The 18,616-nt window shown below is 44.8% G+C and overlaps 1 protein-coding gene across 3 annotated transcripts in view; it reads left to right on the plus strand.

The window, feature by feature from the left end:
• Positions 1 to 18,616, plus strand: part of LOC138581094 (calcium-binding protein 5-like) — a 478,774-nt gene that overhangs the window by 235,070 nt on the left and 225,088 nt on the right. The window lies entirely within an intron of this gene.

An 18,616-nucleotide genomic window follows, 5' to 3' on the forward strand; every position in this document is an offset into this window, starting at 1 on the left:
TCGAGTGGTGAATTTGCTGCAGATATATGCTGGTGAGTGGCCATGCTCTGGGCGGTATATGGCTATGTTCCATTGAGATGGAGTGCAATACGCTTCAGAGAGTCCCTGTAGGCTTCGAAATGCAAACCTATAACACAGTTCCTGTGGGAAAAGAAGCAGGGTAGTGGCACACAACAACAGCAAGATTTAAAGTGTAAGCCTCCCAACACTATCCCTCTGGAAAAAGATGCAAGGTAGAGGCAGAAAACAGTAGCTAGTTTAAAAAGCTGCCAGACCCAAAATACAGGCCCATGGTACCACCCATGTGGAACAAAATGCAAAGTAGTGGCACAAAGACGTAGCTGGATTCATATACATCTATATTCAAAATACCAGCCTACAACACTATCCCTGCGGAAAAAGAAGCACGGTAGTGGCACAGAGCAGTAGCTAGATTCAAAATACAGCTTGATACAAAATACCGGCCTACAACACTATCCCTGTGGAAAAAGATGCAAGGTAGAGGCAGAAAACCGTAGCTAGATTAAAAATGCTGCCAGATCCTTGGCATCACCACTGTGGAACAAGATGCAAAGTAGTGGCACAAAGAAGTAGCTGGATTCAAATACAGCTAGATTCAAAATACCAGCCTACAACACTATCCATGTAGAAAAAGATGCACGGTAGTGGCACAGAGCAGTAGCTAGATTCAAAATGCAGCTAGATTCAAAATACCGGCCTACAACACTATCCTTGTGGAAAAAGATGCAAGGCAGGTGCCGAAAACTGTAGCTAGATTCAAAATGCAACCAGACCCAAAATACAGGCCCATGGCACCATCCACATGGAAGAAGAGGCAAAGTAGTAGCACAAAACAGTAGCTAAATCAAAAATACAGCTAGATTCAAAATACTGGACTACGACACTATCCCTGTGGAAAAAGATGCAAAGTAGTGGCCCAGAGCAGTAGCTAGATTCAAGATACAACTAGAATCAAAATACAGGCCTACAGCACTACTAGATGTACAAACAAATCATTGTTCCCTACCTGATTGTTGCAGCAGACAGGGGTCATGACATGGCAGGGGATGGGGTGCCCATGGCGAACAGGCAAATAGGAGATGCAGGTGCCCAGCTAGGTGCCCTTTGTCTGTGCCCTTAGCCGGCTGAGTGGGCAAGGCGGCCCTGGGAGGAGAGGGGTTATTCCACTGAATACCGCCTGTATCGATGTAGATTCTTCTAGGGATTTGGCACCCCACTCACTATATCACTAAGAACAGTAAATATTACTTTGGGTGACACTGGGTAAAGGGGTTTGAGGGTCTCGGGCTGCGGGTGCTGAAGGGGGAAATCCCCAGAGACATCCAAAGTAATTTTACCTGGCAGAATGGTGGATTTTACTCCATTATTAATTACAACTTCATGGATTATTGGTTGTTCGACAGCTGTAAAATTTTAAGGATTGCGGAGACCGACTTGAGTGAACACAGACAGTTGAGTTCAAATTGAGTATCCAAAAGCGTGAGAACAGTGGTCCTCATACCCTGGCCATTAATTCAGTGGAAAACAGGGTCCATTGGACTCCGACCACAATTACTCGAGTAAACGATAAGCTCGATTCAATTCTGAAAAATGCTTCCCACGATTGGAAATTCCACACTTTTAATGTCGATATTTTTGATCACTTTATAGAGGAAACATTGGGTCTCACATAAGCCTGGCGGTTCAGAAATAAGGGTGCCGGTAGCAGTGTACCGGCACCCTTTCCGGACCGCCAGACTACAAGTATGCCAGCAGGGGCTGTTGCTTCTGGCAGGTCTAACCTAGCGGGAGCACTAGGCCCTACAGGCATGGTTTTCACTAAAGCAATGGCACCGTTAGCAATGATGCCGGTGCTTCCGTGTCCCCATTCCCATTGAGTCCTATGGGACTCCACGGAAATCGGGACTTACACTTTCTGCCGCCTGATATCCCGGGCTGCCAGGACTTGTAATGTCCCGGGGGCACTGGGATATCAGGCGGCAGAACAGTGTTACGAGTTACCGCCAAACTCGTAATGAGGCCCACTGATGGTTACCTTATCAAATCTGCTAATACTTTCCCTGAGTAGAATAAGGAGACATCTGCACTCTTATGATGCCTTAGTGGTGGTGAAGAAGCAGGATATGTGTGCACAGATTAGGCACCTAAAGCAAAGAGATGGCTTTGATTTTTTTTATCCTATCAAGCAAGATCAAATAAGCAAAATCAGGCTACAAACATTGGTTGAGAGGCTAACGCGTTCTTAGGACTCAGAGGGATGCTGAAAACATAGTTGCAACCGCTGGGACTCCCTTGTGACCCCAACTTTAAAAAGATGTTTTGGTGCCCCGCAAAAAACGAGTGCTCCTGGTGTAGGAGGCCCTCCCGTGGCGTGGGGCGGCCCACCACAACAGGTCTGGTGGGTCCCCGGGCCAGTCCTCACCCATCAGGGTGAAGGCTGGGTCGGGGAGGCACTAATTAGGGGTTGGAGCTGACCGTCACATGTGGCACATATCACATGCCACATGCCACGTTCAGCTCCAACCCCTTCTCCCTCGGCTTTCTTGCAGCTCTCATACAGGAACCAGGAAGCGCTTGCAACTTCCTGGTTCATGTTTGTGAGCAGCACAGAGGAGCAGAGGGGGCGTGGTAGGATGGAACGAAGCTGCAAGAAAAAAGTAAGAAGGCTTTTTTTAGTAATATGTGTGTTTTGCATGTGTGAAGTGCTTGTCAGATGTATGTATGTGAATGGTGGGTGAATGAGAAGTGGTGTGATGTGTGTTTTTGAATGTTCTGTGTGTGTGTGTGTGTGTGTGTGCCTGTGTAGACAATGACAATGTAATGAGTGGATGTAAGATAAGGTGTGAGTGACTGGTGGGTGGGTGAATGAGAAGTGATGTTATGTGTGTTTTTGAGTTTTCTGGGTGGGTGGGTGTGTGCCTGTGTAGAGAATGCAATGCGTGGATGTAAAAAGGTGTGAGTAACCGGTGGGTGAATGAGAAGTGATGTGAGTTTTTTGATGTTCTGGGAGGGTGGGTGTGTGCCTGTGCGCAAAGATTGTAATGAGTAAGAGAAAGTGTGAGTGACTGGTGGGTGAATGAGAAGTGATGTGATGTGTGTTTTTGAATGTTCTGGGTGTGTGGGTGTGTGCGTGTGTAGACAATGCAATGAGTGGATGTAAGATAAGGTGCGAGTGACTGGTGGGTGGGTGAATGAAAAGTGATGTGATGTGTGTTTATGAGTGTTCTGAATGGGTGGGTGTGTGCCTGTGCAGAGAATGCAATGAGTGGATGTAAGAGAAGATGTGAGTGACTGATGGGTGAATGAGAACTGATGTGATGTGTGTTTTTGAGTGTTCTTGGTGGATGTGTGCCTGTGTAAAGAATGCAAAGAGTGGATGGAAGAGAAGGTGTGAGTGACTAGTGGGTGAATGAGAAGTGATGTAAAGTGTGTCTTTGAATGTTCTGGGTGGGTGTGTGCCTGTGTAGAGAATGTATTAAAGAGAAGAGCAGAATTATACATGAAACTAATGATTACTTCTAGTAACCAATTGTTGGTATCTATGCAACAGGAATTCAGCACGGAGCCCAAAAAGTCTCTTTTTAAGGAAAACATTGAGAAGTACTTAGACGAGATAAACTGGAGCAAGAGAGCGGGAGAATATTGTCCTGCAGTAAAATCTGCTCTATCAAGGAAAGTTGATCGGGGAGACTGGATAGAAAACTATGCCCGATTAGAAGGTCTTAAAAAATACCAGTTTGTACAGTATACGCTACATACTTATAAAAAACCACAGCAATATTTGAATTTATGCCCAGCGCCAAGACTAACATGATGCATTCTTCTAGTTAGGATTAACCTGCTCCCAGTCTTGGCGATTACTGGCGCAGTGTGTAAGATACCTGTCACCGATCGCTATTGTCGGCTGTGCAAGGATAAAACAACTGAGACAGGGAAACACTTACTGACTAGTTGCCCTACAATGTCTAGCATGTACAAGAGATACTACGATAAATATGTATATAACATCGAATATATTAAGGATGCTATCTTTTGGTGGCAAAATGTCAATGCTTCCAACCTGAAGATTTTTATTGCAATGTATAATATTTGGTTAGCGACCGAGAATCTGCTTGGGATTTCGATTTAAATGATATGGTTGTGCTGGGTAATTTGCTGTTGGTGTTATGGCGTACCACCTGAATAAATAAGTTAGAAACTAATTAAGGAAATAACATGAAATATCTAAGCTATAATTTTAACTTTAAAATGTACTTTTATCCTTTGTTTTAATTATGCTAAGTGCATTATTTTATTAGGAATAATGAATTAAGATATGATATATTTTAAATATTTATATTTGGATGTGTATGTGGATTATAAATGTATTTATTATGTTTATGATTTATATTATATGTGAAAAGTTTATTTATAAACTATAACACATTAATAAAATAAATAAGAATGTAATGAGTGGATGCAAGAGAAAGTGTGAGTGACTGGTGGGTGAATGAGAAGTGATCTGATGTTTGTTTTTGATTGTTTTTGGTGGGTGTGTGTATGCATGTGTAGAGAATGCAATGAGTGGATGTAAGAGATGTTTGAGTGACTGGTGGGTGAATGAGAAGTGATGTGATGTGATGTGTGTTTTTGAATGTTCTAGGTGGGTGGGCGTGTGCCTGTATAGAGAATGCAATGAGTGGATGTAATAGAAGGTGTGAGTGACTGGTGGGTGAATGAGAAGTGATGTGATGTATGTTTTTAAATGTTATGGGTGGGTGTGTGCCTGTGTGGAGAATGTAATGAGTGGACGGGTGTGTGCCTGTGTAAAGAATGCAATGAGTGGATGTAAGAGAAGTTGTGACTGACTGGTGGATTAATGAGTATGAATGTGATGGCATGTTTTTGAATGTTCTGGGTGGGTGGGTGTGTTCCTGTGTAGAGAATGCAATGAGTGCATGTAAGAGAAGGAGTGAGTGAGTGACTGGTGGGTGAATGAGCATACATGCGGAAGTGTGTGTTTGAATGTTCTGAGTGGGGTTCGGTGTGTGCCTGTGTGGTGAATCCAGTGTGAGCAAGTGCGAGAGGAGATGTATGGGTGAGTGACCGGTGGGTGAAAGGGGATGCATGTGTGTGTAAGGCCCTGGGAGACTGGGGATCACTGGAGCATTTTTGCCACATCCTTTATTGACTTTGCATGTTTTACTGGTATTTTTGGGCAAAGGCAAGTTAATGTGTGCCATTCCTTGGCTAGACTGGCATTTTGGTGCAGTCAGTCTAGCCATTGCTTACATTGTGGCATGACATTAATTACTCCGCATCTTTAAAAAAGCAAGCATGATAAGTAATGTTACCTTACTAGACTGATGTTTTGGTGTAGCAGCCTGTATATTCTTCACTGTGGCATGACTTTTTATAACTGAGCATCTATGATTAATCAACCAAGAAAAGTGTTCTTATGGGTCTAGAGAGGCTTAAATTGGAACCAGTTTGGACAGGTTTTCCTATTGTGACATGTCATTTTTAATGGCCAAACCAACGGGAGTATGTACCTACATAGGAGTACTGGCGTATATTGGCAGAGCCAGTTTTCTGCCCAGTACCAGTAATAATACTATAGAAAAATATCTTAAAGCGAACTTAAGTATGGGCTTATATGTTAATACTAGCATATGTTGGTGAAGCCAGCATGGAAATGTATGGGCACAGCCAGCATACAAATGTTTTTTATACTGGCATATATTGCAGGGACCGGCATGATAATGCTTTGGGAAATGCCCTGTTCACTTTTGGTGACTTGCATCTATTGTACTTTTTTCATGATTTACCCTACACCCTACAAAACCTATTGTTGGCCTTTTACCCACATTGTTGGCCTTTTACCTAAATTTTCACAGGAATTGTGCTTTGTAATGCACCATTTTAACCCATTATTCAAAATATTTACTCTGGGGAGGGAAAAGAATCCCCCCGGCATCCAACCCTACCCATTTTCGTTACTTCAGGCTCCCTCGCTATGCTCAGTCGTGATCACATACTTGTGGCAAATATTGACAGCATCCAAAAAAAATAACCCACCAGCCACCACTGGTGGCTGGTATATTTGTGGACCAGGCACTGCCCCCTTCTCTCTATGCTACGTTAAAGATTTAAGCTTTGATTGAAAAGAATATTTACTTCTTTCACTTGCAGTAGTGCATGCCCCTGCAGCGGGATAATGGGATAATCATCGTGGACATTCCGCACCTGTGGTGGTCTGGCCTGTGGCGTGGCGTGCCCTGTGCTTTGTTAAGGAGCTTGGGGAGGGAGGCAATTTTGTGCTACGCCATTGGGCACCACTGGGTCTGACAAAGGGGTAGTGTGCAGTGTGTGCCTTGAAGTCTGCCACTGAGTCCCCGGGTGAGAAGCAACTCGTGGGTGTTTTCAATTTTAAATAACTGTGGAGCTATGAATTAATGTGTGCAGCAATGATATTACATTAAATGGTGTTTTTTTAAGTCCTCTGGCATCCAGTATTACGCTTAGATAATAAAAACTCTCGGCGGGTCTTGTGTATATTGAAAGAACCTTTCCCAGGTATTATACTCCAGCCCCCCCTCTGTGGATGCAGACCGGTCTAATAGGTTTCTTCTATCGTAGTGGTAGTTTAGTCATATATACATTTATAACCAGGGAATTTTGTTGATACTAAATCCTGGTCAATGATTTAATTTTCAGGCCTTGCTTGGGCAGCATTCTTCTCCTGGTTAAACAGCAGCGCATGCCTCCCCAGGTCAGTGCCTTTTTGGCTAGTTTAACACAGAAACGCCTTACATAAAACCTAATTCTGTGTCCATTGATCTATAGAAGTTTCATACACTAGCTGTAGCCTGCATTACAGTTTTCGATTACCCTGTTAGAAATACTGCATTATGTATATTTTACATACAAGACCCCACGTCGAATCTGGAAAATGGCACTCCCCAAATGTGTAATCGTGGACATATCATGCCTCCCTCTGTGCCTTGGTTCTTATAGCTGGCTGAAATGAGAGCACCTGGAAACACAGGTGCTAGGTGCATCTAAAAAATGTTAAGGTCATTTTCCATCCCTTTGTGTGATGTCACTTGGGGGCGGGGTCAAATGACATCTCTTCCTGTGATGTCATCAGGGCGTCAAGGGTCTTGTGATGTCACTTCCACTATCCTAGGCATTTTGGTAAAATGACATCCCTGTGGAAAATTGGGGAATCCCAGCGGCCTGTTACACCTGATTGTTGGACTTCATGAATAGTCTAACGTTCAAGTTAGACTGAACTACGAGGGTGCTATTTCTCGAAGAATTCTGACTTTTAAGGGGGTCAGGCAGGGGCATATATTTGCCCTGTGCCTTTTTAGCATATATATGTAAGATATTAGAGATGACCTGGAGCCCGCAGCCTTCACTTCGCATAAACTATCCCACCTTAAATTGACATGGCTAGTTGATGCGGATGGCCTTTTGTTTCTTATGCTTTGAGTAATTCTCTGAAAATGTATTCAGTTAAAACAAAGGTGATGCAATGTACCACGAGAAAGAAAATGCCACATTTTCAGAGAATCATCTGGCCTGATGTCTTTGAGAGGGTGGATGGCTTTATTTTCCTTGGTTTTCCGATCACCTCTAAACCATACAAGGTCCAGACTCATGACTGGCTGAAAAGGCAGGCCTCTTCTTTGTCAAACCAACTGAGTTGGCTCAATTTGATACACAGGAAGTTTTCTTCAATTACGCTTTTAAAGTTTTATGAAGGGAAAATTGTTCCCAAAATTTTATATGGTATTGAAGTTCATCTGCTGTGGGTTTTAGATTTTGTATCCACAATAGAAAGTTTAATTTGGAAGATGGTGTTAAAAATCAAAAATTCAGTTCCTATGGCACCTATTAGGTATGGCCTTGGAATTCTTTCTTTAAAATGTAGAGCTCAATGGGGAATTTTATCTTTTATTTGAAAATACTTTTCCCTTTAAAGGATTCCCTGTTTTATGACCTGAATACCATCCTCAAATTTAATGGGGGCACATTTTTAATGAAATGTTCTGCTGATTGTTGTAGCCTTCACAAACAGATCAACTTGCCCGAGTCAGATCGTGGTAAATCTGGATAAAGTCAAGCACGCTTTGGTTCAACTTGATTGGATTGGTACTATAGAAGATCTTCATGCTTATGGTTCTGTGATTCATGTTAAAATGGAACATAAAAAGAAGAGGGTCCTGGACCCATATTTATCCATCTATCCAGACCGACATGTTCGAAGGTCATTTCTGAAATTCAGATTGAGTTTGTATTATAGTAAACACATTTTAGTGAGATATGGAATTGTATCACCTCAATTGACTTCATGTAGATTTTGCACTAAGCCAGAAACTCAAGAAACATTGAAGCACATTTTACTTTACTGTAGTACAGTGCATAAGAAATGGCAAACTTCTTTCTGGAAGTTTTTATTAAATTTCAATGCTGTTGAATGTGAATCTTTCTAGATTGATTTCCCCTCAGGCCATGCTACCTCAATTGTGCTGGCTGTTGTTGTTTTTTTAGACTAATTCCAGTAGAATTTGTTGGATTGATTTTTTCTTTAAAGTCAGGCGGTTCTATTAAGAATCATGTGTGGGCTATGGGATTAGAATTTGTTCTCAGATTATTGATCCAGGGAGTTGAGCTTTAAAGTGACGTAATGGTTTTAGGGCTGTATTGATTTGATTGTGGTGTTTTGATGATGTAATATACTATTTTCTGTGAAAGGCTATTGTTTTAATAACAGAAAATACATTAATAAAAGTTATTCCTGGAGCAGGCTGGACCAATCAGGAGCGGGTGGGACGGGCACGCAGGGCGAAGACCAAAACACGTCCCTGATGGTGTGTTATGAGTCATGGGGGATGCTGCGAGGGGCAGCGGCCTGTGTGCTGGGGTGAGGGCTCATCTGAGCCGCCTACTGCTTCAGGGACAGTAGAGAAAGGACAGTCGCTCTGAGTCTCGAGGTCCAAGTCCTCCGCTTCCGCGTTGCCTGTAGTGTTTTGCTACAATTATACTGTATTCTGCATTTATATTGCATAGACTGAGCACAATAGATTGCATATACTGTGCTCCTAGATTAAAATATCCCAGGCTGAGCTCATTACATACCATGTTCCGTGCAGCTAAATTTATATTTACACTGTGTTTTTATTTTCAAACAGCATACACTTCAAACACCTCATTGCTTTTACTGCATTTCCTGTATTTAGTAATCCCAGACAGAGCTTGTTGCATTTCTTATATTGGGTATGGTGCATTTTGTTCTGTGTTTCTGTCTAAAGAGTACAGATTAAACACACATCACATTGCTTATCCTCTGTAATGCTTTAAATATCCCACATTATGCTTGTTAGGCCTCCTAATGTGTTTTGGCCCATTTGTACTATTTCTTCATATCCAAATAGCATATCCTGAGCACATTACATTGGGCCTCATTACAACCTTGCCGGTATCCTGGCGGTAAACCCGCCAGGATACCGGCAAAGGCTGTTACCGTTTCCGGTACTCGGTCCAGCGGCATTGCCGCCAGATTACGTGTGCCGGAGGAACGGAGTAAATCCCCATTCATGGAGTCTCATAGGACTCCATGAGGGGATTTGCTGTGATTACAGACACCAACAATGCCGGTGCCGGTAATGAGCGCTTTGTTTGCCGGTAGGGCGCCTGCCTTACCTCCACGTAATACACATATGGGTTCCAGAAAGCAGCTACCCTCCTTCACACGCACAATTTGTGAATATCCACACTATACACAGATTAGAGAGCTGTCTTGTTTTATTTAGACAGAGGTACGCATTCTCATAAAATCATCATTTTTTGAATCATGTACAAAAAGTTTTTTCAACATACTAAAACACAAAAAAATACAAAATACACATAACTTAATGTCCACAGACAATCTTGATCACAAAACACAATGCTACACAAGTTTGGTGTTATTGTCAAGATGAAAGTGAGTTTAGTAAGCATCGTGAGGGATATAGTTATAACAATATAGCGACCCTCTTGAAATAGTGAATGAAAATCTCTCTATCACGTTGAAGTGCATACAAAGTGCCACTCATGGGGTTACTGAAATGACATTTTAAAGAGAGGATTCCTCACACGCCTGCAAAGAAACTGAAGTTCCGCTATATGAATATATGCCATACAACATGTCATTTTTGATCAAGTTGTGCCACTAAGAAGTGTTCTGAAGACGGGTCCAATAGATCACGTGAATGAGATTCATTCAAGTGCGTGTCAGTCTGTTTTGGACCCAGAAACACCACAAGTGTTGACATACATGATCAATTAAAAGGAAGAAAAATCAAGAGGGTCACTATATCGTTATAACAATATCCCTCACGTTCCTTATTAACCTCACTTTCATCTTCACAATAACACCAAACTTGTGTAGCATTGTGTTTTGTGATCAAGATTGTCTGTGGACATTAAATTATCTGTATTTTGTATTTTCTATGTGTTTTAGTATGTTGAAAAAACTTTTTGTATATAATGATTAAAAAATATATTATTTTATGAGAATGCGTACCTCTTGTTGTGTAGTGAACCCTCCCGTGTGTATTGCCCCTTTAAGGGGATGTGTCCCTCGCCTGTGTATTGCCCTTTTAAGATGGGCCATAAGCTAATAAAAGGGAGCCCTGCAGGCACGTGCGGGGGTACGGGCTGCAGACTCCATGACGGACTGATCTGCTTGTGTGTCACTTATTGTGGCCTGTAGGCCCACCCTGAGTAAGCAGTGCCTGCATGTCGCGTTGCCATGGGGCCTTCTGCCAGACCTGCCACCTATAGAGGTACAGAATCCTCCCCAGTGCTAATGTCCCATAGCACTGCAGTTTGGGGCTGCTGCAATGTCCATGGCCAGCCCCCACCCTGCCAACCTCCGAGGCACTGGGCCTCCTGATGCTGGTGTCCCATAGCATCATACTGGGGAGCTGGTGCGATGTCCAAGGCCAGCTCCCACAGTAACATTGGCAACGAGGAAGTCGTTCTCTCATAAGGAAAAAGGAGAGTGTGCAATCTCTACAGTCCTCGTGGTCTCCGGTAAAGGTGGCAGAGCGAGAAGTGCAGCGCCCGACCCCCACCGCATGCCAGGATTGGCCTGCGCCCCACCGCATGTGTTGCAGTGAAGGCCCAGGCCACTCTGCGGTGAGGCGGCATCCTGCCACAGAAGAAAGGAAGCTGTGTGTGCAACAGAGGAGGATGCGCCCCCTCCAAGAATGGAGAAGGCTGCCCCGCGACCTTGGCTGTAAAGTATGGTGCAGAGGCATCAGCCGCATCAAGGAGGTGAGCTGCCCTTCCCCCACCAAGAGGAGTAGCATACCCAGCATCCTCCGCTGCAATAAGGAGGTGGGCATGAGGCACAAGCCACAACAGCACCGCAGCTGTCCCGCCCACAGCAAGAAGAATAATGCTGTGGAGAGGAGCGAAGAAAGACAATGTACAGCAGCTGCCGCCTGCGGAGCGAAGAAGGAGGGTGCGGGCCACCCCAACGTCCCGCCAGCGGTCCTTTTCCCCTGGCTGCGCCCTCAGAAGAGAGGGTGCTCATGCGGCCAGGGTGAGGATCCAACCCACACCCCGTGGTGCTATGCTGCAAAAAGAACAGTGTGCGCCCCCCACGCCCCAGGGTATGCAATGAGTGGCAGCTGCCGTGCAGAATGAGAGACGGGAGAGAATATCAGGCTGCCCGGCCCTTGTGGTATGCTGTAGCAGGCAGAAAATTTGGGCTGTGCCCCAGGAGTGAAGGAATGGAGTGGCCACAAAGAAAGCAACACACCCTGCCAATGGTGAGTGTTGCAGTTTTTCCCCCTGCGGCACTCCTGTGAGACAGTGAGACAAATATACCTTTGGCCTACCCCTAGTGGGCAACCATGCATCAGTCTTAGACAAACTCCTAGGGGGGTATGGATCACTATGCCCCCCCTGCTCTTGTATCTCAGGGCCTTTGTGCACTGTGTTACACCTAGATTACTCCTTACAACATACTCCTATGGACACACTAACATAAGACACAAAGAAAACACATGAATCGATTCAACGATAGAAACACTTTTATTCATACATAGCAATGCATGATGCAAACACTACTATAATGCAAACCTCGAATTTGCACCTTTTATGCTTTTGGTGCAAATCTACCATGCAGTTCAATAACGTTAAGCCTTACAGGCTTCTAATGCAAGCAATACAATTCCTCCCGATTCAACACCATACTTCACACTCTCTCTCTAAGACAAACCCTGTCTGATTACCCCATCTATCATGTCAGCCAAAGCTCTGTGTGAGAGTCTATTCTATTTCCCCATGCACATGTTTTATTCAGCAATACTCCCCTTTTCTCTCTGTGTTGCTCTGTCTCTCCCCTCCCGCTAACATCTGCAACCAGTCAGTTGTCAGAGCCAGGCCTCTCTCTGTCATCCAAATGTCTCTCCTATGCCACCGCCAAACATCTCTCTTCCATCTCAGTGCCAGCTCCCTCGATCTCAAAACTCCATCTCCAACAACTAGAATCTCGAACTACCAACTCTCTCTCTCCTCAGAGAGCAGACCAGCAGAGAGCAGCAACTACCTCAAATCTCAGAGCCTCACCTCTCATTATTCTGTTCAACAACGTACACAAATCTCTATGGTTACACTAGTTCTCTCTCTGTCATTATTTCTAAATGTGAGCAGTGCCTAAAAGTCTGTGATCCACGTACTTGTACTTTTCAATCACTCCGTGTTCTGGTCAATCACTGCGTGTTCTGGACAATGTGACATTTGTCATCATATCTATGCCATGGCCTTCTTCTGTCTGCCTGCGGTACACCATCTTACCATCTATTCATATTTCTCCATTCAAATCCATTCAAATCCCTCTATCCTCCTGCATGTCTCTGCCTGCAAAGCTCTCCCTCTCCATGGCGCTGCCCCCTCCTTTTCTCTGTCTGCGAAGCACCAGCCATGCTGATAAGCCAGCATCCCTCTCCTCTCGGACAAAGGTTGCGTTATCGGTCTCTGCCAAGCAACTGTTTACGAATACTTGTACACTGTAACTCATAACAATCACTCCGCACTCCGCGGCGCTTCTGTGTGTCTCAATTCAGTGGAATGGCTTCATACATTCTCTATTCTTGAATGTAGTGCCTAACACATTCATTCATAAGAAGCACTATACTCAAAGCTCAGTGCATATTCTAAGTGCACACTCAATGCGTGTCTCTCTACAATGCATACATAATACATAACATATCTCTACATGTGTCTCTAAATGTCTCTACATGGCACTTCAAATGTAACAGGCCTCATTCTATAAGCAAGTACAAATGGCTACATGTATCTGGCAGAATAATGTGGATAGTATAATGATGTCACTACTTCATGTAACTACTAATCAGTACTAATCAGATTGTATGATGGATAACTAAACAGGATACAATGATGGATAACTGATCCCTAAATGGGTAACGATTCTCTAATGATAACAAACCAGGCTTCTCCATATTATCAGGTTTGCCACTCCCGCTGCATAATAAAGAATTGTGCGCCCCAGGGGATATGTAATGAGCGGCGCCCGCCCCCCATGGGGAAGTGAAGCGACCAATGACGCGATCAAAGTAGGAGTGGAGTTCCCCGACGCAGCCAAGGGGCAGAGGGGAACAAAGAAGATAACACCCCACAAAAGATCAGGCAAGATGGCAGCATTATAATCCCTGATTCTCCATTCTGGATCCAAGATACACTGTAAAACCGACAGCTATAACAGAAGCAGGGCATGCCCTCCTGGGGAAAGCAGTTCAGTCTGTCTTTGGGCTGTGTGTGTATGCACAAAGGTGAGCAGCATACCGACATCCAGGGAGACAACATAATGTTCCTAGCCAACGCTAAGCAGAGGAAGTGCGCCAGAATCAACCATGGCCAAATAGCCTCCACCACGCTACTCTGACCAGCATGCTCCTGCGCTTTGTGCAATGTATCCCTCACCAATACCAGACAACGAGATACTGCAAGTGGGGACCAGACCAGAGAAAGGCCTTTGAGAGATGGCAGAGAAGGTGCCTGGTGCGGCCATGTGACTGCAGGGACTGAATCATGCCATGCACCGGGGACGCCAGGCCAGCCCCGAACTGTCAACCGGACGAGAACCCGTCCACTACACCAGCAGTCACAAGGCAAAGCTGGCTAAACTGGACGCAATCACCTCCTGACACCGAGCCACAGAGGTTCCTGGACGGCCTACCACTGGTGTCACCCTGCATGCCCCACCGTCATAAGACCAGGCCAACGTGGGCTTGTCGGAGGTACCTGCCACCCCCCTGAATGCAGCCAATAATGTGTGTCCGACCAAACCAACCCATAGAAGCAGTGCAACAGACGGTGTGGGTCGCGGCTCGTCCCGAGTGCCTGTGCACCCTCCTGCGCCCCTGGAGGAAAGAGACACTCCTGACTGGGGGAGCATCGCGAAGAAGAGGGTGAGTGATGTCCAATCCCCCGCACCCTGTCAGCAGCACGTGGAGCAGCCTGGACGCCCAGAGATATGCAGATCGCTGCCCTGCCCACAACATCAAGGGACTATGCTGACGTGGCCCCTGGTACCTGCCAGGTGCGGCTTTGCCGGCTGTGAACGGTACCACCAATGGACCTGAACCCGGGAAGTGACCCCTAGCAAACATATGTTGTGATGCTGTGAACCCGCATAGGACGCACATACTTAAAGTGTTCTCAGTAATGAGCAGGGATGTGAAGCTGTGCTCCTTCCTTTTCAGACGGGTGGGTGCTATAGATGGTACTAGTGGCTATCCATGAGTGTCTGGCAGTAATGGCAAGTTCGCACCCCAGATTAATAAAGGGTTTGTAGGTTGCGGTCTAACTGCCAACCCCACACCGGGGGCATTCCCTCTGTGACCGTCATCGGAGGATGATGGGTCAGTAGGTGATAAGAATACAAGAATGCGAGACCATATGTGTGTTATTTGCACATCCTGTGTTAAGATGAGCCCTCGAATCTCAAGTAACATAGTTCTGTAATGGGAAGGGGGGAAATTCAGTTGTGTTGTATTACATGTTGTTTTGTTCCTTATGAAAAAGGAGGGATGTTGTGTAGTGAACCCTCCCGTGTGTATTGCCCCTTTAAGGGGGTGTGTCCCTCCCCTGTGTATTGCCCTTTTAAGATAGGCCATGACTTTGTCATGGCCCATGCTAATAAAAGGGAGCCCTGCAGGCATGTGCGGGGGTACGGGCTGCAGACTCCATGACGGACTGATCTGCGTGTGAGTCACTTATTGTGGCCTGCAGGCCCACCCTGAGTGAGCAGGGCCTGCAGGCCACGTTGCCATGGGGCCTTCTGCCCAGAAGCCAGCTAGGGTCTGCATGGTCCGGCAGGCCAGACCTGCCACCTACAGAGGTACAGAATCCTCCCCAGTGCTGGCGTCCCATAGCACTGCAGTTTCGGGCTGGTGCGATGTCCATGGCCAGCCCCCACCCTGCCAACCTCCGAGGCACTGGGTCTCCTGATGCTGGTGTCCCAAAGCATCATACTGGGGAGCTGGTGGGATGTCCATGGCCAGCTCCCACAGTAACCCCTCTGTCTAAATAAAACAAGACAGCCCTCTATCTGTGTCTAGGGTGGATATTCACACCTTGTGCGTGTGAAGGAGGGTAGCTGCTTTGTGGAACCCATATGTGTATTACATGATTTTGGTCCTCATCCACACAGCCCCCGAAAAAAGAGGACCTATTAGCTCCTTTGTAGCTTAGTTTACCTCCAGGTAAGACAAGGTGCCCGACCGGCAAACCTGTAGTCGGCGGTTCAGTAAAGTGCTGGTATCCTCGTATACCAGCACTTTTCTACCCGGACCGCCTGACTCCGAATGATCCCCATTATGCTTACAATGCATCTCCTGCATTTAAATATCCAGACTGAGCTCATTGCATTTCCTCTTCAGTGTTGATGCATCTACCCTTTTATCCTGTTTATATATCATATACCAAACAGATCACCTTGCGTTCACTGTGCTCTGCTTTTTAACATCCCACGCTAGCCTTGTTAGTTCTTATAGTGTGCTTGCTAGGTCTATACTGTGCTCTGTTTTTAAATAGCATTGCCTGAGCATATTACATTGCTTATACCGGGCAGCCAAATACCCTGGACTGAGCTCATCACACCCCTACACTGTGTTGTAGCTTTTATTCTGTTAAACTGTGTTCACCGAACACATTACCATTGCTTATATTGCCTTCACCGATCTATCAGGATCTTCTCCTTAGATGCCGGCTGCAGATTCCAAGTACCTGAGAGGTCCAATGGGCAAGGAAAATGCCTGGGATCATAAATGCCCAATGTCGATTTTGTAAGGAGAATGGTTACTCCATTTGGTAACCGCATGTGAGCCATTGGGAGAAGTGAGGGATACATTTCTGGAGGGGCATGCGGTTGCTGGTGGAACTTTGAGACCTACTGAATGCTGGGAATGGGTTCTTTTGTGGGGAAAGATCAGTTTGGTGATTGCAGTAATGAAGATGGTAAACTTTGTGTTAAAAAAAGGGAAGGAATTAGAGGAGAAGGGTGCAAACAAACCTGTCTAGGATTTTTTAAAGTTTATGCCCACCTTCTTCATGCTTTCTTGTTTTGGTGTCTTGATTATTCATTGAGGAAATTCAAAGTGATATATGAAAGCTAAGTTGATTTCGAAAGGACTTTGTATATTAAAGGTTTTAAACCAATAAAACATTTTAATAACAAAAACAATATTGTGCTTAAATTACAATCCCAGACTAAGCTTAGTTTTCTTTTTCATATACTGGCTTGCAGCATTTATACTGAGCAGCTGCTTTCAATAGAATCGACCAAGCACATTACATCACTTTGGTTATTCAGCACTTCAGTCTCTTACACAATGCATTTTCTTTCTGTGCACTGAGAACTGCTTTTTAGGTGTTCCAGACAAGATTATTGCATGGTATATAGTGCTCTTCTTTAACTTTCCAGACATAGCATACCTGATCTCTCACTGTGAGGAACAACGTTGTGGACCCCCAACTAAGCCCCTGCATTATTTGTGACCTATAATAATGTAGAATAGACTCAATACATAGACAGACTAACTACCTTTACTGCGACTTAATTAGGCCATCACATAGTCAGTTTGTTTTACGGTACTGACAAAAAAGTGAATGCCTTAGATAGAACATTTAATATTTGTAGCCAGCGATCCCAATTGCCTTAGTATTATGTTATGTCAAGTTATGTTGATTTATACTGCCCACCACTGCCATTTGCATGGTCTCCAGGTGCCGCACGTGGCTCTGCAAGAAAAGTGTGCAGGGTTGGTTAGTGAAGGAGAGAGGGATAGAATAGAGGTTGTGCTCATCTGTTGATGCCTGCAGAACCAGGAGAAACCAGCGTCTGAGCTTTTCTAGTGTGATTTGCTATGTGCACTGGGCTTGTTGTGTCCGGAAGGGTGGTGTCCAGTGTCTGATGTTTGCTGTCTGCAGATATTGGGTTTGTAGCATGATTAGAGAGGCGTGTGTGATTTGCAGGTTTTGGAGGGTTATTTCACTAGCCCTCTGGGCATGTATGGCACTTGAGAGTTGTGGGGGGGGACAGGAGGGTTGGTTAGTTGACTTCTGGTGATCTCTTATTGTCAGTTTTTCATTCTGTATTGTCCCATGTTTGCTTTGGCCCAGGAGTGTGGTTTCTAGTGGCGCACGTCTATGTTTATCTCAGTGAGTTGAATAGCCAGGTTTTTAGTCGTTTCCTTAATGTTAGGTGGTCTTCCGTCATTCTTATTTCCTTCAGCACCAAGTTCCATAGTTTGGCTGTCGGATACGAGAAATTGGTTCCTCCATATGTGCTTTTCTCATAGTGTCTTGTTTCTATTTGGAGGTCTTTGCTCGATCTTACGTCTCTGGCTGGTTGTTATTGGGTGATTTCAGCTTGGATGATTAATTCGTCTCCTTGTCTGTGTAGTGATTTATGGACAAAGCAGGAGGCATTCAAGTTAAGGCATTGCTTTACTAACAGCCAGTGTAGACTTCTCAGGGCCGGTGTGATGTGGTCTCTTCTATTTAATCTCAGGAGCAGTCTTGCTGCAGTATTTTGTAAGTGCTGTTGTTTTATTTGGAGGCGTTCTGGCATTCCAAGAACAAGATTGTGTGCGTAATCTATTCTTGATAATACCAAGGAGATGATCACAAGGGTTCTGTATGGAACATTCAGGTAATGGAGTATCCCTCTTATTAATCGCATGAGGCAGAAACTATTTTTTTTACTATTTCATTGTGTTTACTTGTGGTTCCAAAGAGAGAATGTTGTTTATGAGCATTCCCAGATTTGTTATCACTGTCAATGTCTCCGGTTTGGTTCCCATGTTCGGTTGCCATGTCAGGTATGCCTGTGTTGTATTATCTTCTGGTGGGGAGATATTTATTTCTGTTTAGGTTGGATTGAGCCTGAGCATGTTGTTTGTCATGGGGGTGTTTAAGTCAGTGAGGCATTTGTTGAGGGTGTTGTCAGGGTCTCGGTCTGAAGTTATCTTGAAGTTGAGCTGAGTGTAGTTTGTGTAGTTGTAGGCTGTTAGTCTGTGGGTTTGAACGA

The sequence above is a fragment of the Ambystoma mexicanum genome, chromosome 3p (genome assembly GCF_040938575.1).
Source record: "Ambystoma mexicanum isolate Mex_15411 chromosome 3p, UKY_AmexF1_1, whole genome shotgun sequence".
In the NCBI taxonomy this organism is placed as follows: Eukaryota; Metazoa; Chordata; class Amphibia; order Caudata; family Ambystomatidae; genus Ambystoma; species Ambystoma mexicanum.